The sequence below is a fragment of the Phyllobates terribilis genome, unplaced genomic scaffold, assembly GCF_046119375.1.
Source record: "Phyllobates terribilis strain yellow unplaced genomic scaffold, ASM4611937v1 Scaffold_3__8_contigs__length_932513732, whole genome shotgun sequence".
Lineage (NCBI taxonomy): Eukaryota > Metazoa > Chordata > Amphibia > Anura > Dendrobatidae > Phyllobates > Phyllobates terribilis.
This window is the reverse complement of record NW_027362763.1, coordinates 2,411,768-2,428,428: the sequence shown is the minus strand read 5'-3', so window position 1 is coordinate 2,428,428 and position 16,661 is coordinate 2,411,768. Positions and strand designations below refer to the sequence as shown.

General features: G+C 36.9%; 14 non-coding genes across 14 annotated transcripts; all 14 read right to left on the bottom strand.

Annotated features, from left to right (window-relative positions):
• Window positions 1-890: 890 nt before the first annotated feature.
• TRNAG-CCC (transfer RNA glycine (anticodon CCC)) lies at window positions 891-962 on the bottom strand. The gene has a single exon. It is a non-coding gene; the product is annotated as a tRNA-Gly (tRNA).
• Window positions 963-2,313: 1,351 nt separating this feature from the next.
• TRNAG-CCC (transfer RNA glycine (anticodon CCC)) lies at window positions 2,314-2,385 on the bottom strand. The gene has a single exon. It is a non-coding gene; the product is annotated as a tRNA-Gly (tRNA).
• An 840-nt stretch (window positions 2,386-3,225) lies between these two features.
• On the bottom strand, window positions 3,226-3,297 carry TRNAR-UCU (transfer RNA arginine (anticodon UCU)). Its single transcript has one exon. It is a non-coding gene; the product is annotated as a tRNA-Arg (tRNA).
• A 271-nt stretch (window positions 3,298-3,568) lies between these two features.
• TRNAG-UCC (transfer RNA glycine (anticodon UCC)) lies at window positions 3,569-3,640 on the bottom strand. Its single transcript has one exon. It is a non-coding gene; the product is annotated as a tRNA-Gly (tRNA).
• Window positions 3,641-3,736: 96 nt separating this feature from the next.
• TRNAG-CCC (transfer RNA glycine (anticodon CCC)) lies at window positions 3,737-3,808 on the bottom strand. Its single transcript has one exon. It is a non-coding gene; the product is annotated as a tRNA-Gly (tRNA).
• Window positions 3,809-4,990: 1,182 nt separating this feature from the next.
• TRNAG-UCC (transfer RNA glycine (anticodon UCC)) lies at window positions 4,991-5,062 on the bottom strand. Its single transcript has one exon. It is a non-coding gene; the product is annotated as a tRNA-Gly (tRNA).
• A 96-nt stretch (window positions 5,063-5,158) lies between these two features.
• Window positions 5,159-5,230, bottom strand: TRNAG-CCC (transfer RNA glycine (anticodon CCC)). The gene has a single exon. It is a non-coding gene; the product is annotated as a tRNA-Gly (tRNA).
• A 1,182-nt stretch (window positions 5,231-6,412) lies between these two features.
• Window positions 6,413-6,484, bottom strand: TRNAG-UCC (transfer RNA glycine (anticodon UCC)). Its single transcript has one exon. It is a non-coding gene; the product is annotated as a tRNA-Gly (tRNA).
• Window positions 6,485-8,914: 2,430 nt separating this feature from the next.
• Window positions 8,915-8,986, bottom strand: TRNAG-UCC (transfer RNA glycine (anticodon UCC)). The gene has a single exon. It is a non-coding gene; the product is annotated as a tRNA-Gly (tRNA).
• A 100-nt stretch (window positions 8,987-9,086) lies between these two features.
• Window positions 9,087-9,158, bottom strand: TRNAG-CCC (transfer RNA glycine (anticodon CCC)). The gene has a single exon. It is a non-coding gene; the product is annotated as a tRNA-Gly (tRNA).
• Window positions 9,159-13,180: 4,022 nt separating this feature from the next.
• TRNAR-UCU (transfer RNA arginine (anticodon UCU)) lies at window positions 13,181-13,252 on the bottom strand. Its single transcript has one exon. It is a non-coding gene; the product is annotated as a tRNA-Arg (tRNA).
• A 1,008-nt stretch (window positions 13,253-14,260) lies between these two features.
• Window positions 14,261-14,332, bottom strand: TRNAG-UCC (transfer RNA glycine (anticodon UCC)). Its single transcript has one exon. It is a non-coding gene; the product is annotated as a tRNA-Gly (tRNA).
• A 439-nt stretch (window positions 14,333-14,771) lies between these two features.
• Window positions 14,772-14,843, bottom strand: TRNAG-CCC (transfer RNA glycine (anticodon CCC)). The gene has a single exon. It is a non-coding gene; the product is annotated as a tRNA-Gly (tRNA).
• Window positions 14,844-16,191: 1,348 nt separating this feature from the next.
• Window positions 16,192-16,263, bottom strand: TRNAR-CCU (transfer RNA arginine (anticodon CCU)). Its single transcript has one exon. It is a non-coding gene; the product is annotated as a tRNA-Arg (tRNA).
• Between the last annotated feature and the right edge of the window lie 398 nt (window positions 16,264-16,661).

Here is a 16,661-nt window from a genome sequence, read left to right as displayed (position 1 = left end):
AGAAAGAAATAAAAGCATAAGCCTTAGCACAGAAAGTGAAAAAGATTCCAAACACCACCAAATGCAAAAAAAACAATGAGTTCTTCAAGAATTAAACTATAGCCTATTGTTTTAAAAGCAACTACACCCACCAGCATAACACCAATGCCCACCCTGACATTGCTTTCGTATTGGAGACTAACCCTACAAAGTATTTAATCAACAACTGAAGAGCAGAAGATCAGTTAGATGAAACAGTTGAAAAAAATCTAAGAAATATTCTCTTCAATTTTTTTCTCATTTTCGTGGTTGCTAAACTCTAAGAAGAAAGAAGAGCATGAGCCTTAACACGAAAAATTAAAACAGACTAAAAGCATCACCAAATGTGAAAAACAATTCATGCGTTGGCCAGGAATCGAACCTGGGTCAACAGCTTGGAAGGCAGTTATGCTCACCACTATACCACCAACACTTACAGAAGCCATGTTTTTTTCTTACATTTTCTGCACTAACAATACAAAATTATTAGTAAAAAGTAAGACGTGCCAGGAAAAAAAAAACCCACATAAGTATTGCATTGACCAGGAATCAATCGCAGGTCAACTGCTTGGAAGGCAGGTTTGCTCACCACTATACCAAAAATGCTTAAGGTACCCAGCATTTTTTTCACATTTTCTGCACTAACCCTACAAAATTGTTAGTAAAAATTATGACGTGCCTGAAAAAAAAACACACCCATGTTTTGCATTGGCAAGGAATCGAACCCGGGTCAACTGCTTGGAAGGCAGCTATGCTCACCACTATACCACCAATGCTTACAGGATCAGCTTTTTTTTTTACATTTTCTGCACTAACATTACAAAATAGTTTGTAAAATGTATGATATGCCAGAAATAAAACTACATAAGTATTGCATTGGCCGGGAATCGAACCCGGGTCAACTGCTTGGGAAGCAGCTATGCTCACCACTATACCACCAATGCATGAACCAGCTTGACTGGTTTGGGATTATGGCCGTTAAATCTGCTAAAGTTTTACTTAGAAAAAGGAGGACTGAATATGTCTTGAAAGAGCCAATTACTAAAAAGTTTAAAAACAAGGCAAAGCATTGTCCAAAACTCAAAGATGAATTCTTGTGAATCAGCTATGGAGCTTTTCCACCAATTCTTACAATTCTCTCAATTAGTTTCACTTTTTTGACAATAAGGTAACTAAACTCTTACCAAGAAAGAAAGTACACTATGAGCCTTAGCTCAAACAGATTACAAAGAGTCAACAGCAGCACCAAATTCCCCCTAAAGACCTCTGCCATTTTTGGCATTTTTAACACTAACTCTAAAGACAGAGGAGTTTTTGGAATCAGTTATGTAGCTTTTCCACCTCTGCCTACAAATTCTCTCAATTAGCTTTGCTTTCTGCCCACTAAGGTACCTAAAGTGTTACCAAGAAAGAAATAAAAGCATAAGCCTTAGCACAGAAAGTGAAAAAGATTCCAAACACCACCAAATGCAAAAAAACAATGAGTTCTTCAAGAATTAAACTATAGCCTATTGTTTTAAAAGCAACTACACCCACCAGCATAACACCAATGCCCACCCTGACATTGCTTTCGTATTGGAGACTAACCCTACAAAGTATTTAACCAACAACTGAAGAGCAGAAGATCAGTTAGATGAAACAGTTGAAAAAAATCTAAGAAATATTCTCTTCAATTTTTTTCTCATTTTCGTGGTTGCTAAACTCTAAGAAGAAAGAAGAGCATGAGCCTTAACACGAAAAATTAAAACAGACTAAAAGCATCACCAAATGTGAAAAACAATTCATGCGTTGGCCAGGAATCGAACCTGGGTCAACAGCTTGGAAGGCAGCTATGCTCACCACTATACCACCAACACTTACAGAAGCCATGTTTTTTTCTTACATTTTCTGCACTAACAATACAAAATTATTAGTAAAAAGTAAGACGTGCCAGGAAAAAAAAAACCCACATAAGTATTGCATTGACCAGGAATCAATCGCAGGTCAACTGCTTGGAAGGCAGGTTTGCTCACCACTATACCAAAAATGCTTAAGGTACCCAGCATTTTTTTCACATTTTCTGCACTAACCCTACAAAATTGTTAGTAAAAATTATGACGTGCCTGAAAAAAAAACACACCCATGTTTTGCATTGGCCGGGAATCGAACCCGGGTCAACTGCTTGGAAGACAGCTATGCTCATCACTGTACCACCAATGTTTACAGGATCAGCTTTTTTTTTTACATTTTCTGCACTAACATTACAAAATAGTTTGTAAAATGTATGATATGCCAGAAATAAAACTACATAAGTATTGCATTGGCCGGGAATCGAACCCGGGTCAACTGCTTGGGAAGCAGCTATGCTCACCACTATACCACCAATGCATGAACCAACTTGACTGGTTTGGGATTATGGCCGTTAAATCTGCTAAAGTTTTACTTAGAAAAAGGAGGACTGAATATGTCTTGAAAGAGCAAATTACTAAAAAGTTTAAAAACAAGGCAAAGCATTGTCCAAAACTCAAAGATGAATTCTTGTGAATCAGCTATGGAGCTTTTCCACCAATTCTTACAATTCTCTCAATTAGTTTCACTTTTTTGACAATAAGGTAACTAAACTCTTACCAAGAAAGAAAGTACACTATGAGCCTTAGCTCAAACAGATTACAAAGAGTCAACAGCAGCACCAAATTCCCCCTAAACACCTCTGCCATTTTTGGCATTTTTAACACTAACTCTAAAGACAGAGGAGTTTTTGGAATCAGTTATGTAGCTTTTCCACCTCTGCCTACAAATTCTCTCAATTAGCTTTGCTTTCTGCCCACTAAGGTAGCTAAAGTGTTACCAAGAAAGAAATAAAAGCATAAGCCTTAGCACAGAAAGTGAAAAAGATTCCAAACACCACCAAATGCAAAAAAACAATGAGTTCTTCAAGAATTAAACTATAGCCTATTGTTTTAAAAGCAACTACACCCACCAGCATAACACCAATGCCCACCCTGACATTGCTTTCGTATTGGAGACTAACCCTACAAAGTATTTAACCAACAACTGAAGAGCAGAAGATCAGTTAGATGAAACAGTTGAAAAAAATCTAAGAAATATTCTCTTCAATTTTTTTCTCATTTTCGTGGTTGCTAAACTCTAAGAAGAAAGAAGAGCATGAGCCTTAACACGAAAAATTAAAACAGACTAAAAGCATCACCAAATGTGAAAAACAATTCATGCGTTGGCCAGGAATCGAACCTGGGTCAACAGCTTAGAAGGCAGCTATGCTCACCACTATACCATCAACACTTACAGAAGCCATGTTTTTTTCTTACATTTTCTGCACTAACAATACAAAATTATTAGTAAAAAGTAAGACGTGCCAGGAAAAAAAAAACCCACATAAGTATTGCATTGACCAGGAATCAATCGCAGGTCAACTGCTTGGAAGGCAGGTTTGCTCACCACTATACCAAAAATGCTTAAGGTACCCAGCATTTTTTTCACATTTTCTGCACTAACCCTACAAAATTGTTAGTAAAAATTATGACGTGCCTGAAAAAAAAACACACCCATGTTTTGCATTGGCCGGGAATCGAACCCGGGTCAACTGCTTGGAAGACAGCTATGCTCATCACTGTACCACCAATGCTTACAGGATCAGCTTTTTTTTTTACATTTTCTGCACTAACATTACAAAATAGTTTGTAAAATGTATGATATGCCAGAAATAAAACTACATAAGTATTGCATTGGCCGGGAATCGAACCCGGGTCAACTGCTTGGGAAGCAGCTATGCTCACCACTATACCACCAATGCATGAACCAACTTGACTGGTTTGGGATTATGGCCGTTAAATCTGCTAAAGTTTTACTTAGAAAAAGGAGGACTGAATATGTCTTGAAAGAGCCAATTACTAAAAAGTTTAAAAACAAGGCAAAGCATTGTCCAAAACTCAAAGATGAATTCTTGTGAATCAGCTATGGAGCTTTTCCACCAATTCTTACAATTCTCTCAATTAGTTTCACTTTTTTGACAATAAGGTAACTAAACTCTTACCAAGAAAGAAAGTACACTATGAGCCTTAGCTCAAACAGATTACAAAGAGTCAACAGCAGCACCAAATTCCCCCTAAACACCTCTGCCATTTTTGGCATTTTTAACACTAACTCTAAAGACAGAGGAGTTTTTGGAATCGGTTATGTAGCTTTTCCACCTCTGCCTACAAATTCTCTCAATTAGCTTTGCTTTCTGCCCACTAAGGTAGCTAAAGTGTTACCAAGAAAGAAATAAAAGCATAAGCCTTAGCACAGAAAGTGAAAAAGATTCCAAACACCACCAAATGGAAAAAAAACATGAGTTCTTCAAGAATTAAACTATGGCCTATTGTTTTAAAAGCAACTACACCCACCAGCATAACACCAATGCCAACCCTGACATTGCTTTCGTATTGGAGACTAACCCTACAAAGTATTTAATCAACAACTGAAGAGCAGAAGATCAGTTAGATGAGACAGTTGAAAAAAATCGAAGAAATATTCTCTTCAATATTTTTCTCATTTTCGTGGTTGCTAAACTCTAAGAAGAAAGAAGAGCATGAGCCTTAACACGAAAAATTAAAACAGACTAAAAGCATCACCAAATGTGAAAAACAATTCATGCGTTGGCCAGGAATCGAACCTGGGTGAACAGCTTGGAAGGCAGCTATGCTCACCACTATACCACCAACACTTACAGAAGCCATTTTTTTTCTTACATTTTCTGCACTAACAATACAAAATTATTAGTAAAAAGTAAGACGTGCCAGGAAAAAAAAAACCCACATAAGTATTGCATTGACCAGGAATCAATCGCAGGTCAACTGCTTGGAAGGCAGGTTTGCTCACCACTATACCAAAAATGCTTAAGGTACCCAGCATTTTTTTCACATTTTCTGCACTAACCCTACAAAATTGTTAGTGAAAATTATGACGTGCCTGAATAAAAAACACACCCATGTTTTGCATTGGCCGGGAATCGAACCCGGGTCAACTGCTTGGAAGGCAGCTATGCTCACCACTATACCACCAATGCTTACAGGATCAGCTTTTTTTTTTACATTTTCTGCACTAACATTACAAAATAGTTTGTAAAATGTATGATATGCCAGAAATAAAACTACATAAGTATTGCATTGGCCGGGAATCGAACCCGGGTCAACTGCTTGGGAAGCAGCTATGCTCACCACTATACCACCAATGCATGAACCAGCTTGACTGGTTTGGGATTATGGCCGTTAAATCTGCTAAAGTTTTACTTAGAAAAAGGAGGACTGAATATGTCTTGAAAGAGCCAATTACTAAAAAGTTTAAAAACAAGGCAAAGCATTGTCCAAAACTCAAAGATGAATTCTTGTGAATCAGCTATGGAGCTTTTCCACCAATTCTTACAATTCTCTCAATTAGTTTCACTTTTTTGCAATAAGGTAACTAAACTATTACCAAGAAAGAAAGTACACTATGAGCCTTAGCTCAAACAGATTACAAAGAGTCAACAGCAGCACCAAATTCCCCCTAAAGACCTCTGCCATTTTTGGCATTTTTAACACTAACTCTAAAGACAGAGGAGTTTTTGGAATCAGTTATGTAGCTTTTCCACCTCTGCCTACAAATTCTCTCAATTAGCTTTGCTTTCTGCCCACTAAGGTAGCTAAAGTGTTACCAAGAAAGAAATAAAAGCATAAGCCTTAGCACAGAAAGTGAAAAAGATTCCAAACACCACCAAATGCAAAAAAACAATGAGTTCTTCAAGAATTAAACTATGGCCTATTGTTTTAAAAGCAACTACACCCACCAGCATAACACCAATGCCAACCCTGACATTGCTTTCGTAGTGGAGACTAACCCTACACAGTATTTAATCAACAACTGAAGAGCAGAAGATCAGTTAGATGAGACAGTTGAAAAAAATCTAAGAAATATTCTCTTCAATTTTTTTCTCATTTTCGTGGTTGCTAAACTCTAAGAAGAAAGAAGAGCATGAGCCTTAACACGAAAAATTAAAACAGACTAAAAGCATCACCAAATGTGAAAAACAATTCATGCATTGGCCGGGAATCAAACCCGGGTCAACAGCTTGGAAGGCAGCTATTCTCACCACTATACCACCAACACTTACAGAAGCCATGTTTTCTTCTTACATTTTCTGCACTAACAATACAAAATTATTAGTAAAAAGTAAGACGTGCCAGGAAAAAAAAAACCCACAGAAGTATTGCATTGACCAGGAATCAATCTCAGGTCAACTGCTTGGAAGGCGGGCTTGCTCACCACTATACCAAAAATGCTTAAGGTACCCAGCATTTTTTTCACATTTTCTGCACTAACCCTACAAAATTGTTAGTAAAAATTATGACGTGCCTGAAAAAAAAACACACCCATGTTTTGCATTGGCCGGGAATCGAACCCAGGTCAACTGCTTGGAAGGCAGCTATGCTCACCACTATACCACCAATGCTTACAGGATCAGCTTTTTTTTTTACATTTTCTGCACTAACATTACAAAATAGTTTGTAAAATGTATGATATGCCAGAAATAAAACTACATAAGTATTGCATTGGCCGGGAATCGAACCTGGGTCAACTGCTTGGGAAGCAGCTATGCTCACCACTATACCATCAATGCATGAACCAATTTGACTGGTTTGGGATTATGGCCGTTAAATCTGCTAAAGTTTTACTTAGAAAAAGGAGGACTGAATATGTCTTGAAAGAGCCAATTACTAAAAAGTTTAAAAACAAGGCAAAGCATTGTCCAAAACTCAAAGATGAATTCTTGTGAATCAGCTATGGAGTTTTTCCACCAATTCTTACAATTCTCTCAATTAGTTTCACTTTTTTGACAATAAGGTAACTAAACTCTTACCAAGAAAGAAAGTAAACTATGAGCCTTAGCTCAAACAGATTACAAAGAGTCAACAGCAGCACCAAATTCCCCCTAAAGACCTCTGCCATTTTTGGCATTTTTAACACTAACTCTAAAGACAGAGGAGTTTTTGGAATCAGTTATGTAGCTTTTCCACCTCTGCCTACAAATTCTCTCAATTAGCTTTGCTTTCTGCCCACTAAGGTAGCTAAAGTGTTACCAAGAAAGAAATAAAAGCATAAGCCTTAGCACAGAAAGTGAAAAAGAGTCCAAACACCACCAAATGGAAAAAAACAATGAGTTCTTCAAGAATTAAACTATGGCCTATTGTTTTAAAAGCAACTACACCCACCAGCATAACACCAATGCCAACCCTGACATTGCTTTCGTATTGGAGACTAACCCTACAAAGTATTTCATCAACAACTGAAGAGCAGAAGATCAGTTAGATGAGACAGTTGAAAAAAATCTAAGAAATATTCTCTTCAATTTTTTTCTCATTTTCGTGGTTGCTAAACTCTAAGAAGAAAGAAGAGCATGAGCCTTAACACGAAAAATTAAAACAGACAAAAAGCATCACTAAATGTGAAAAACAATTCATGCGTTGGCTGAGAATCGAACTAGGGTCAACTGCTTGGAAGGCAGCGATTCTCACCAATATACCACCAACACTTACAGAAGCCATGTTTTTTTCTTACATTTTCTGCACTAACAATACAAAATTATTAGTAAAAAGTAAAACGTGCCAGGAAAAAAAAACCCACATAAGTATAGCATTGACCAGGAATCAATCACAGGTCAACTGCTTGGAAGGCAGGTTTGCTCACCACTATACCAAAATGCTTAAGGTACCCAGCATTTTTTTCACATTTTCTGCACTAACCCTACAAAATTGTTAGTAAAAAGTATGACGTGCCTGAAAAAAAAAAAACACCGATGTTTTGTATTGGCTGGGAATTGAACCCGGGTCAACTGCTTGGAAGGCAGCTATGCTCACCACTATACCACCAATGCTTACAGGGTCAGCTTTTTTTTTTACATTTTCTGCACTAACATTACAAAATAGTTTGTAAAATGTATGATATGACAGAAATAAAGCTACATAAGTATTGCATTAGCTGGAAATCGAACACGGGTCAACTGCTTGGGAAGCAGCTATGCTCACCACTATACCACCCATGCATGAACCCACTTGACTGGTTTGGGATTTTGGCTGTTAAATCTGCTAAAGTTTTACTTAAAAAAGGAGGACTGAATATGTTTTGAAAGAGCCAATTACTAAAAAGTTTGAAAACAAGGCAAAGCATTGTCCAAAACTCAAAGATGAATTCTTGTGAATCAGCTACATAGCTTTTCCACCAATTCTTACATTTCTCTCAATTATTTTCACTTTTTTGCCAATAAAGTAGCTAAACTCTTACCAAGAAAGAAAGTACACTATGAGCCTTAGCTCAAACAGATTACAAAGAGTCAACAGCAGCACCAAATTCCCCCTAAAGACCTCTGCCATTTTTGGCATTTTTAACACTAACTCTAAAGACAGAGGAGTTTTTGGAATCAGTTATGTAGCTTTTCCACCTCTGCCTACAAATTCTCTCAATTAGCTTTGCTTTCTGCCCACTAAGGTAGCTAAAGTGTTACCAAGAAAGAAATAAAAGCATAAGCCTTACCACAGAAAGTGAAAAAGATTCCAAACACCACCAAATACAAATAAACAATGAGTTCTTCAAGAATTAAACTATGGCCTATTGTTTTAAAAGCAACTACACCCACCAGCATAACACCAATGCCAACCCTGACATTGCTTTCGTATTGAAGACTAACCCTACAAAGTATTTAATCAACAACTGAAGAGCAGAAGATCAGTTAGATGAGACAGTTGAAAAAAATCTAAGAAATATACTCTTCAAATTTTTTTCTCATTTTCGTGGTTGCTAAACTCTAAGATGACAGAAGAGCATGAGCCTTAACATGAAAAATTTAAACAGACTAAACGCATCACCAAATGTGAAAAACAATTCATGCATTGGCTGGGAATCGAACCCAGGTCAACTGCTTGGAAGGCAGCTATGCTCACCACTATACCACCAACACTTACAGAAGCCATGTTTTTTTCTTACATTTTCTGCACTAACATTACAAAATTATTAGTAAAAAGTAAGACGTGCCAGGAAAAAAAAACCCACATAAGTATTGCATTGGCCAGGAATCAAACCCGGGTCAACTGCTTGGGAAGCAGCTATGCTCACCACTATACCACCAATGCACGAACCAACTTGACTGGTTTAGGATTATGGCTGTTAAATCTGCTAAAGTTTTACTTAAAAAAGGAGGACTGAATATGTCTTGAAAGAGCCAATTACTAAAAAGTTTAAAAACAATGCAAAGCATTGTCCAAAACTCAAAGATGAATTCTTGTGAATCAGCTATGGAGCTTTTCCACCAATTCTTACAATTCTCTCAATTTTTTTCACTTTTTTGCCAATAAGGTAACTAAACTCTTACCAAGAAAGAATGTACACTATGAGCCTTAGCTCAAAAAGATTACAAAGAGTCAGCACCAGCACCAAATTCCCCCTAAAGACCTCTGCCATTTTTGGCATTTTTAAAACTAACTCTAAAGACAGAGGAGTTTTTGGAATCAGTTATGTAGCTTTTCCACCTCTGCCTACAAATTTTCTCAATTAGCTTTGCTTTTTGCCAACTAAGGTAGCTAAAGTGTTACCAAGAAAGAAATAAAAGCATAAGCCTTAGCACAGAAAGTGAAAAAGAGTCCAAACACCACCAAATGCAAAAAAACAATGAGTTCTTCAAGAATTAAACTATGGCCTATTGTTTTAAAAGCAACTACACCCACCAGCATAACACCAATGCCAACCCTGACATTGCTTTCATATTGGAGACTAACCCTAGAAAGTGCTTAAACAACAACTGAAGAGCAGAAGATCAGTTAGATGAGACAGTTGAAAAAAAGCTAAGAAATATTCTCTTCAATTATTTTCTCATTTTCGTGGTTGCTAAACTCTAAGAAGAAAGAAGAGCCTGAGACTTAACACGAAAAATTAAAACAGACTAAAAGCTTCACCAAATGTGAAAAACAATTCATGCGTTGGCTGAGAATCAAACTCGGGTCAACTACTTGAAAGGCAGCGATTCTCACCACTATACCACCAACACTTACAGAAGCCATGTTTTTTTCTTACATTTTCTGCACTAACAATACAAAATTATTAGTAAAAAGTAAGACGTGCCAGGAAAAAAAAACCCACATAAGTATTGCATTGACCAGGAATCAATCGCAGGTCAACTGCTTGGAAGGCAAGTTTGCCCACCACTATACCAAAAATGCTTAAGGTACCCAGCATTTTTTTCACATTTTCTGTACTAACCCTACAAAATTGTTAGTAAAAAGTATGACGTGCCTGAAAAAAAAAAACACCGATGTTTTGTATTGGCCGGGAAATGAACCCGGATTAACTGCTTGGAAGGCAGCTATGCTCACCACTATACCACCAATGCTTAAAGGGTCAGCTTTTTTTTTACATTTTCTGCACTAACATTACAAAATAGTTTGTAAAATGTATGGTATGCCAGAAATAAAACTACATAAGTATTGCATTGGCCGGGAATCGAACACGAGTCAACTGCTTGGGAAGCAGCTATGCTCACCACTATACCACCAATGCATGAACCAACTTGACTGGTTTGGGATTATGGCTGTTAAATGTGCTAAAGTTTTACTTAAAAAAATGAGGACTGAATATGTCTTGAAAGAGCCAATTACTAAAAAGTTTAAAAACAAGGCAAAGCATTGTCCAAAACTCAAAGATGAATTCTTGTGAATCAGCTATGGAGCTTTTCCACCAATTCTTACAATTCTCTCAATTATTTTCACTTTTTTGCCAATAAGGTAACTAAACTCTTACCAAGAAAGAAAGTACACTATGAGCCTTAGCTCAAAAAGATTACAAAGAGTCAGAACCAGCACCAAATTACCCCTAAAGACCTCTGTCATTTTTGGCATTTTTAACACTAACTCTAAAGACAGAAGAGTTTTTGGAATCAGTTAAGTAGCTTTTCCACCTCTGCCTACAAATTCTATCAATTAGTTTGCTTTTTGCCAACTAAGGTAGCTAAAGTGTTACCAAGAAAGAAATAAAAGCATAAGCCTTAGCACAGAAAGTGAAAAAGAGTCCAAACACCACCAAATGCAAAAAACAATGAGTTCTTCAAGAATTAAACTATGGCCTATTGTTTTAAAAGCAACTACACCCACCAGCATAACACCAATGCCAACCCTGACATTGCTTTCATATTGGAGACTAACCCTACAAAGTGTTTAATCAACAACTGAAGAGCAGAAGATCAGTTAGATGAGACAGTTGAAAAAAAGCTAAGAAATATTCTCTTCAATTTTTTTCTCATTTTCGTGGTTGCTAAACTCTAAGAAGAAAGAAGAGCCTGAGACTTAACACGAAAAATTAAAACAGTCTAAAAGCATCACCAAATGTGAAAAACTATTCATGCGTTGGCTGAGAATCAAACTCGGGTAAACTACTTGGAAGGCAGCGATGCTCACCACTATACCACCAACACTTACAGAAGCCGTGTTTTTTTCTTACATTTTCTGCACTAATGATACGAAATTATTAGTAAAAAGTAAGACGTGCCAGGAAAAAAAACCCCACATAAGTATTGCATTGACCAGGAATTAATCGCAGGTCAACTGCTTGGAAGGCAGGTTTGCTCACCACTATACCAAAAATGCTTAAGGTACCCAGCATTTTTTTCACATTTTCTGCACTAACCCTACAAAATTGTTAGTAAAAAGTATGGCGTGACCGAAAAAAAAAAACACCGATGCTGGGTGTTGGCTGGGAATTGAACCCGAGTCAACTGCTTGGAAAGCAGCTATGCTCACCACTATACCACCAATGCTTACAAGGACAGCTTTTTTTTTTACATTTTCTGCACTAACATTACAAAATAGTTTGTAAAATGTATGATATGCCAGAAATAAAACTACATAAGTATTGCTTTGGCTGGAAATCGAACCCGGGTCAACTGCTTGGGAAGCAGCTATGCTCACCACAATACCACCAATGCATGAACCCACTTGACTGGTTTGGGATTTTGGCTGAAAAATCTGCTAAAGTTTTACTTCAAAAAGGAGGACTGACTATGTCTTGAAAGAGCCAATTACTAAAAAGTTTAAAAACAAGGCAAAGCATTGTCCAAAACTCAAAGATGAATTCTTGTGAATCAGCTATGTAGCTTTTCCACCAATTCTTACATTTCTCTTAATTATTTTCACTTTTTTGCCAATAAGGTAACTAAACTCTTACAAAGAAAGAAAGTACACTATGAGCCTTAGCTCAAAAAGATTACAAAGAGTCAGCACCAGCAACAAATTACCCCTAAAGACCTCTGCCATTTTTGGCATTTTTAACACTGACTCTAAAGACAGTGGAGTTTTTGGAATCAGTTATGTAGCTTTTCCACCTCTGCCTACAAATTCTCTCAATTAGCTTTGCTTTTTGCCAACTAAGGTAGCTAAAGTGTTACCAAGAAAGAAATAAAAGCATAAGCCTTAGCACAGAAAGTGAAAAAGAGTCCAAACACCACCAAATGCAAAAAAACAATGAGTTCTTCAAGAATTAAACTATGGCCTATTGTTTTAAAAGCAACTACACCCACCAGCATAACACCAATGCCAACCCTGACATTGCTTTCATATTGGAGACTAACCCTACAAAGTGTTTAATCAACAACTGAAGAGCAGAAGATCAGTTAGATGAGACAGTTGAAAAAAATCTAAGAAATATTCTCTTCAATTTTTTTCTCATTTTCGTGGTTGCTAAACTCTAAGAAAAAAGAAGAGCATGAGCCTTAACACGAAAAATTAAAACAGACTAAAAGCATCACCAAATGTGAAAAACAGTTCATGAGTTGGCCAGGAATTGAACCTGGGTCAACTGCTTGGAAGGCAGCTATGCTCACCACTATAAGACCAACACTTACAGACGCCATGTTTTTTTCTTACATTTTCTGCACTAACAATAAAAAATTATTAGTAAAAAGTAAGACGTGCCAGGAAAAAAAAACCCACATAAGTATTGCATTGACCAGGAATCAATCGCAGGTCAACTGCTTGGAAGGCAGGTTTGCTCACCACTATACCAAAAATGATTAAGGTACCCAGCATTTTTTTCACATTTTCTGCACTAACCCTACAAAATTGTTAGTAAAAATTATGACGTGCCTGAAAAAAAAAAAACACCCATGTTTTGCATTGGCCAGGAATCGAACCCAGGTCAACTGCTCAGAAGACAGCTATGCTCACCACTATACCACCAATGCTTACAGGGTCAGTTTTTTTTTTTTACATTTTCTGAACTAACATTACAAAATAGTTTGTAAAATGTATGATATGCCAGAAATAAAACTACATAAGTAATGCATTGGCTGGAAATCGAACCTGGGTAAACTGCTTGGGAAGCAGCTATGCTCACCACTATACCACCAATGCATGAACCCACTTGACTGGTTTGGGATTTTGGCGGTTAAATCTGCTAAAGTTTTACTTAAAAAAGGAGGACTGAATATGTCTTGAAAGAGCCAATTACTAAAAAGTTTAAAAACAAGGCAAAGCATTGTCCAAAACTTAAAGTTGAATTCTTGTGAATCAGCTATGTAGCTTTTCCACCAATTCTTACATTTCTCTCAATTATTTTCACTTTTTTGCCAATAAGGTAACTAAACTCTTACCAAGAAAGAAAGTACACTATGAGCCTTAGCTCAAACAGATTACAAAGAGTCAACAGCAGCACCAAATTCCCCCTAAAGACCTCTGCCATTTTTGGCATTTTTAACACTAACTCTAAAGACAGAGAAGTTTTTGGAATCAGTTATGTAGCTTTACCACCTCTGCCTACAAATTCTCTCAATTAGCTTTGCTTTCTGCCCACTAAGGTAGCTAAAGTGTTATCAAGAAAGAAATAAAAGCATAAGCCTTAGCACAGAAAGTGAAAAACATTCCAAACACCACCAAATGCAAAAAAACAATGAGTTCTTCAAGAATTAAACTATGGCCTATTGTTTTAAAAGCAACTACACCCACTAGCATGACACCAATGCCAACCCTGACATTGCTTTCGTATTGGAGACTAACCCTACAAAGTATTTAATCAACAACTGAAGAGCAGAAGATCAGTTAGATGAGACAGATGAAAAAAATCTAAGAAATATTCTCTTCAATTTTTTTCTCATTTTCGTGGTTGCTAAACTCTAAGAAGAAAGAAGAGCATGAGCCTTAACACGAAAAATTAAAACAGACTAAAAGCATCACCAAATGTGAATAACAATTCATGTGTTGGCCGGGAATCGAACCCAGGTCAACTGCTTGGAAGGCAGCTATGCTCACCACTATACCACCAACACTTACAGAAGCCATGTTTTTTTCTTACATTTTCTGCACTAACAATACGAAATTATTAGTAAAAAGTAAGACGTGCCAGGAAAAAAAACCACACATAAGTATTGCATTGACCAGGAATTAATCGCAGGTCAACTGCTTGGAGGGCAGGCTTGCTCACCACTATACCAAAAATGCTTAAGGTACCCAGCATTTTTTTCACATTTTCTGCACTAACCCTACAAAATTGTTAGTAAAAAGTATGGCGTGACCGAAAAAAAAAAACACCGATGTTTGGTATTGGCCGGGAATTGAACCCGAGTCAACTGCTTGGAAGGCAGCTATGCTCACCACTATACCACCAATGATTACAGGGTCAGCTTTTTTTTTTTACATTTTCTGCACTAACATTACAAAATAGTTTGTAAAATGTATGATATGCCAGAAATAAATCTACATAAGTATTGCATTGGCCGGGAATCGAACCCGGGTCAACTGCTTGGGAAGCAGTTATGCTCACCACTATACCACCAATGCATGAACCAACTTGACTGGTTTGGGATTTTGGCTGTTAAATCTGCTAAAGTTTTACTTAAAAAAGGAGGACTGAATATGTCTTGAAAGAGCCAATTACTAAAAAGTTTAAAAACAAGGCAAAGCATTGTCCAGAACTCAAAGATGAATTCTTGTGAATCAGCTATGGAGCTTTTCCACCAATTCTTACATTTCTCTCAATTATTTTCACTTTTTTGCCAATAAGGTAACTAAACTCTTACCAAGAAAGAAAGTACACTATGAGCCTTAGCTCTAAAAGATTACAAAGAGTCAGCACCAGCACCAAATTACCCCTAAAGACCTCTGCCATTTTTGGCATTTTTAACACTAACTCTAAAGACAGAGGAGTTTTTGGAATCAGTTATGTAGCTTTTCCACCTCTGCCTACAAATTCTCTCAATTAGCTTTGCTTTCTGCCAACTAAGGTAGCTAAAGTGTTACCAAGAAAGAAATAAAAGCATAAGCCTTAGCACAGAAAGTGAAAAAGAGTCCAAACACCACCAAATGCAAAAAAACAATGAGTTCTTCAAGAATTAAACTATGGCCTATTGTTTTAAAAGCAACTACACCCACCAGCATAACACCAATGCTAACCCTGACATTGCTTTCATATTGGAGACTAACCCTACAAAGTGTTTAATCAACAACTGAAGAGCAGAAGATCAGTTAGATGAGACAGTTGAAAAAAAGCTAAGAAATATTCTCTTCAATTTTTTTCTCATTTTTGTGGTTGCTAAACTCTAAGAAGAAAGAAGAGCATGAGCCTTAACACGAAAAATTAAAACAGACTAAAAGCATCACCAAATGTGAAAAACAATTCATGTGTTGGCTGAGAATCAAACTCGGGTCAACTACTTGGAAGGCAGCGATTCCCACCACTATACCACCAACACTAACAGAAGCCACGTTTTTTTCTTACATTTTCTGCACTAACAATACGAAATTATTAGTAAAAAGTAAGACGTGCCAGGAAAAAAAACCCACATAAGTATTGCATTGACCAAGAATCAATCGCAGGTCAACTGCTTGGAAGGCAGGTTTGCTCACCACTATACCAAAAATGCTTAAGGTACCCAGCATTTTTTTCACATTTTCTGCACTAAACCTACAAAATTGTTAGTAAAAAGTATGACGTGCCTGAAAAAAAAACACACCCATGTTTTGCATTGGCCAGGAATCGAACCTGTGTCAACAGCTTGGAAGGCAGCTATGCTCACCTCTATACCACCAATGCTTACAGGATCAGATTTTTTTTATACATTTTCTGCACTAACATTACAAAATAGTTTGTAAAATGTATGATATGCCAGAAATAAAACTACATGAGTATTGCATTGGCCGGGAATCGAACCCGGGTCAACTGCTTAGGAAGCAGCTACGCTCACCACTATACCACCAATGCATGAACCCACTTGACTGGTTTGGGATTTTGTCTGTTAAATCTGCTAAAGTTTTACTTAAAAAAGGAGGACTGAAAATGTTTTGAAAGAGCCAATTACTAAAAAGTTTAAAAACAAGGCAAAGCATTGTCCAAAACTCAAAGATGAATTCTTGTGAATCAGCTATGTAGCTTTTACACCAATTCTTACATTTCTCTCAATTATTTTCACTTTTTTGCCAATAAGGTAACTAAACTCTTACCAAGAAAGAAAGTACACTATGAGCCTTAGCTCAAACAGATTACAAAGAGTCAACAGCAGCACCAAATTCCCCCTAAAGACCTCTGCCATTTTTGGCATTTTTAACACTAACTCTAAAGACAGAGGAGTTTTTGGAATCAGTTATGTAGCTTTTCCACCT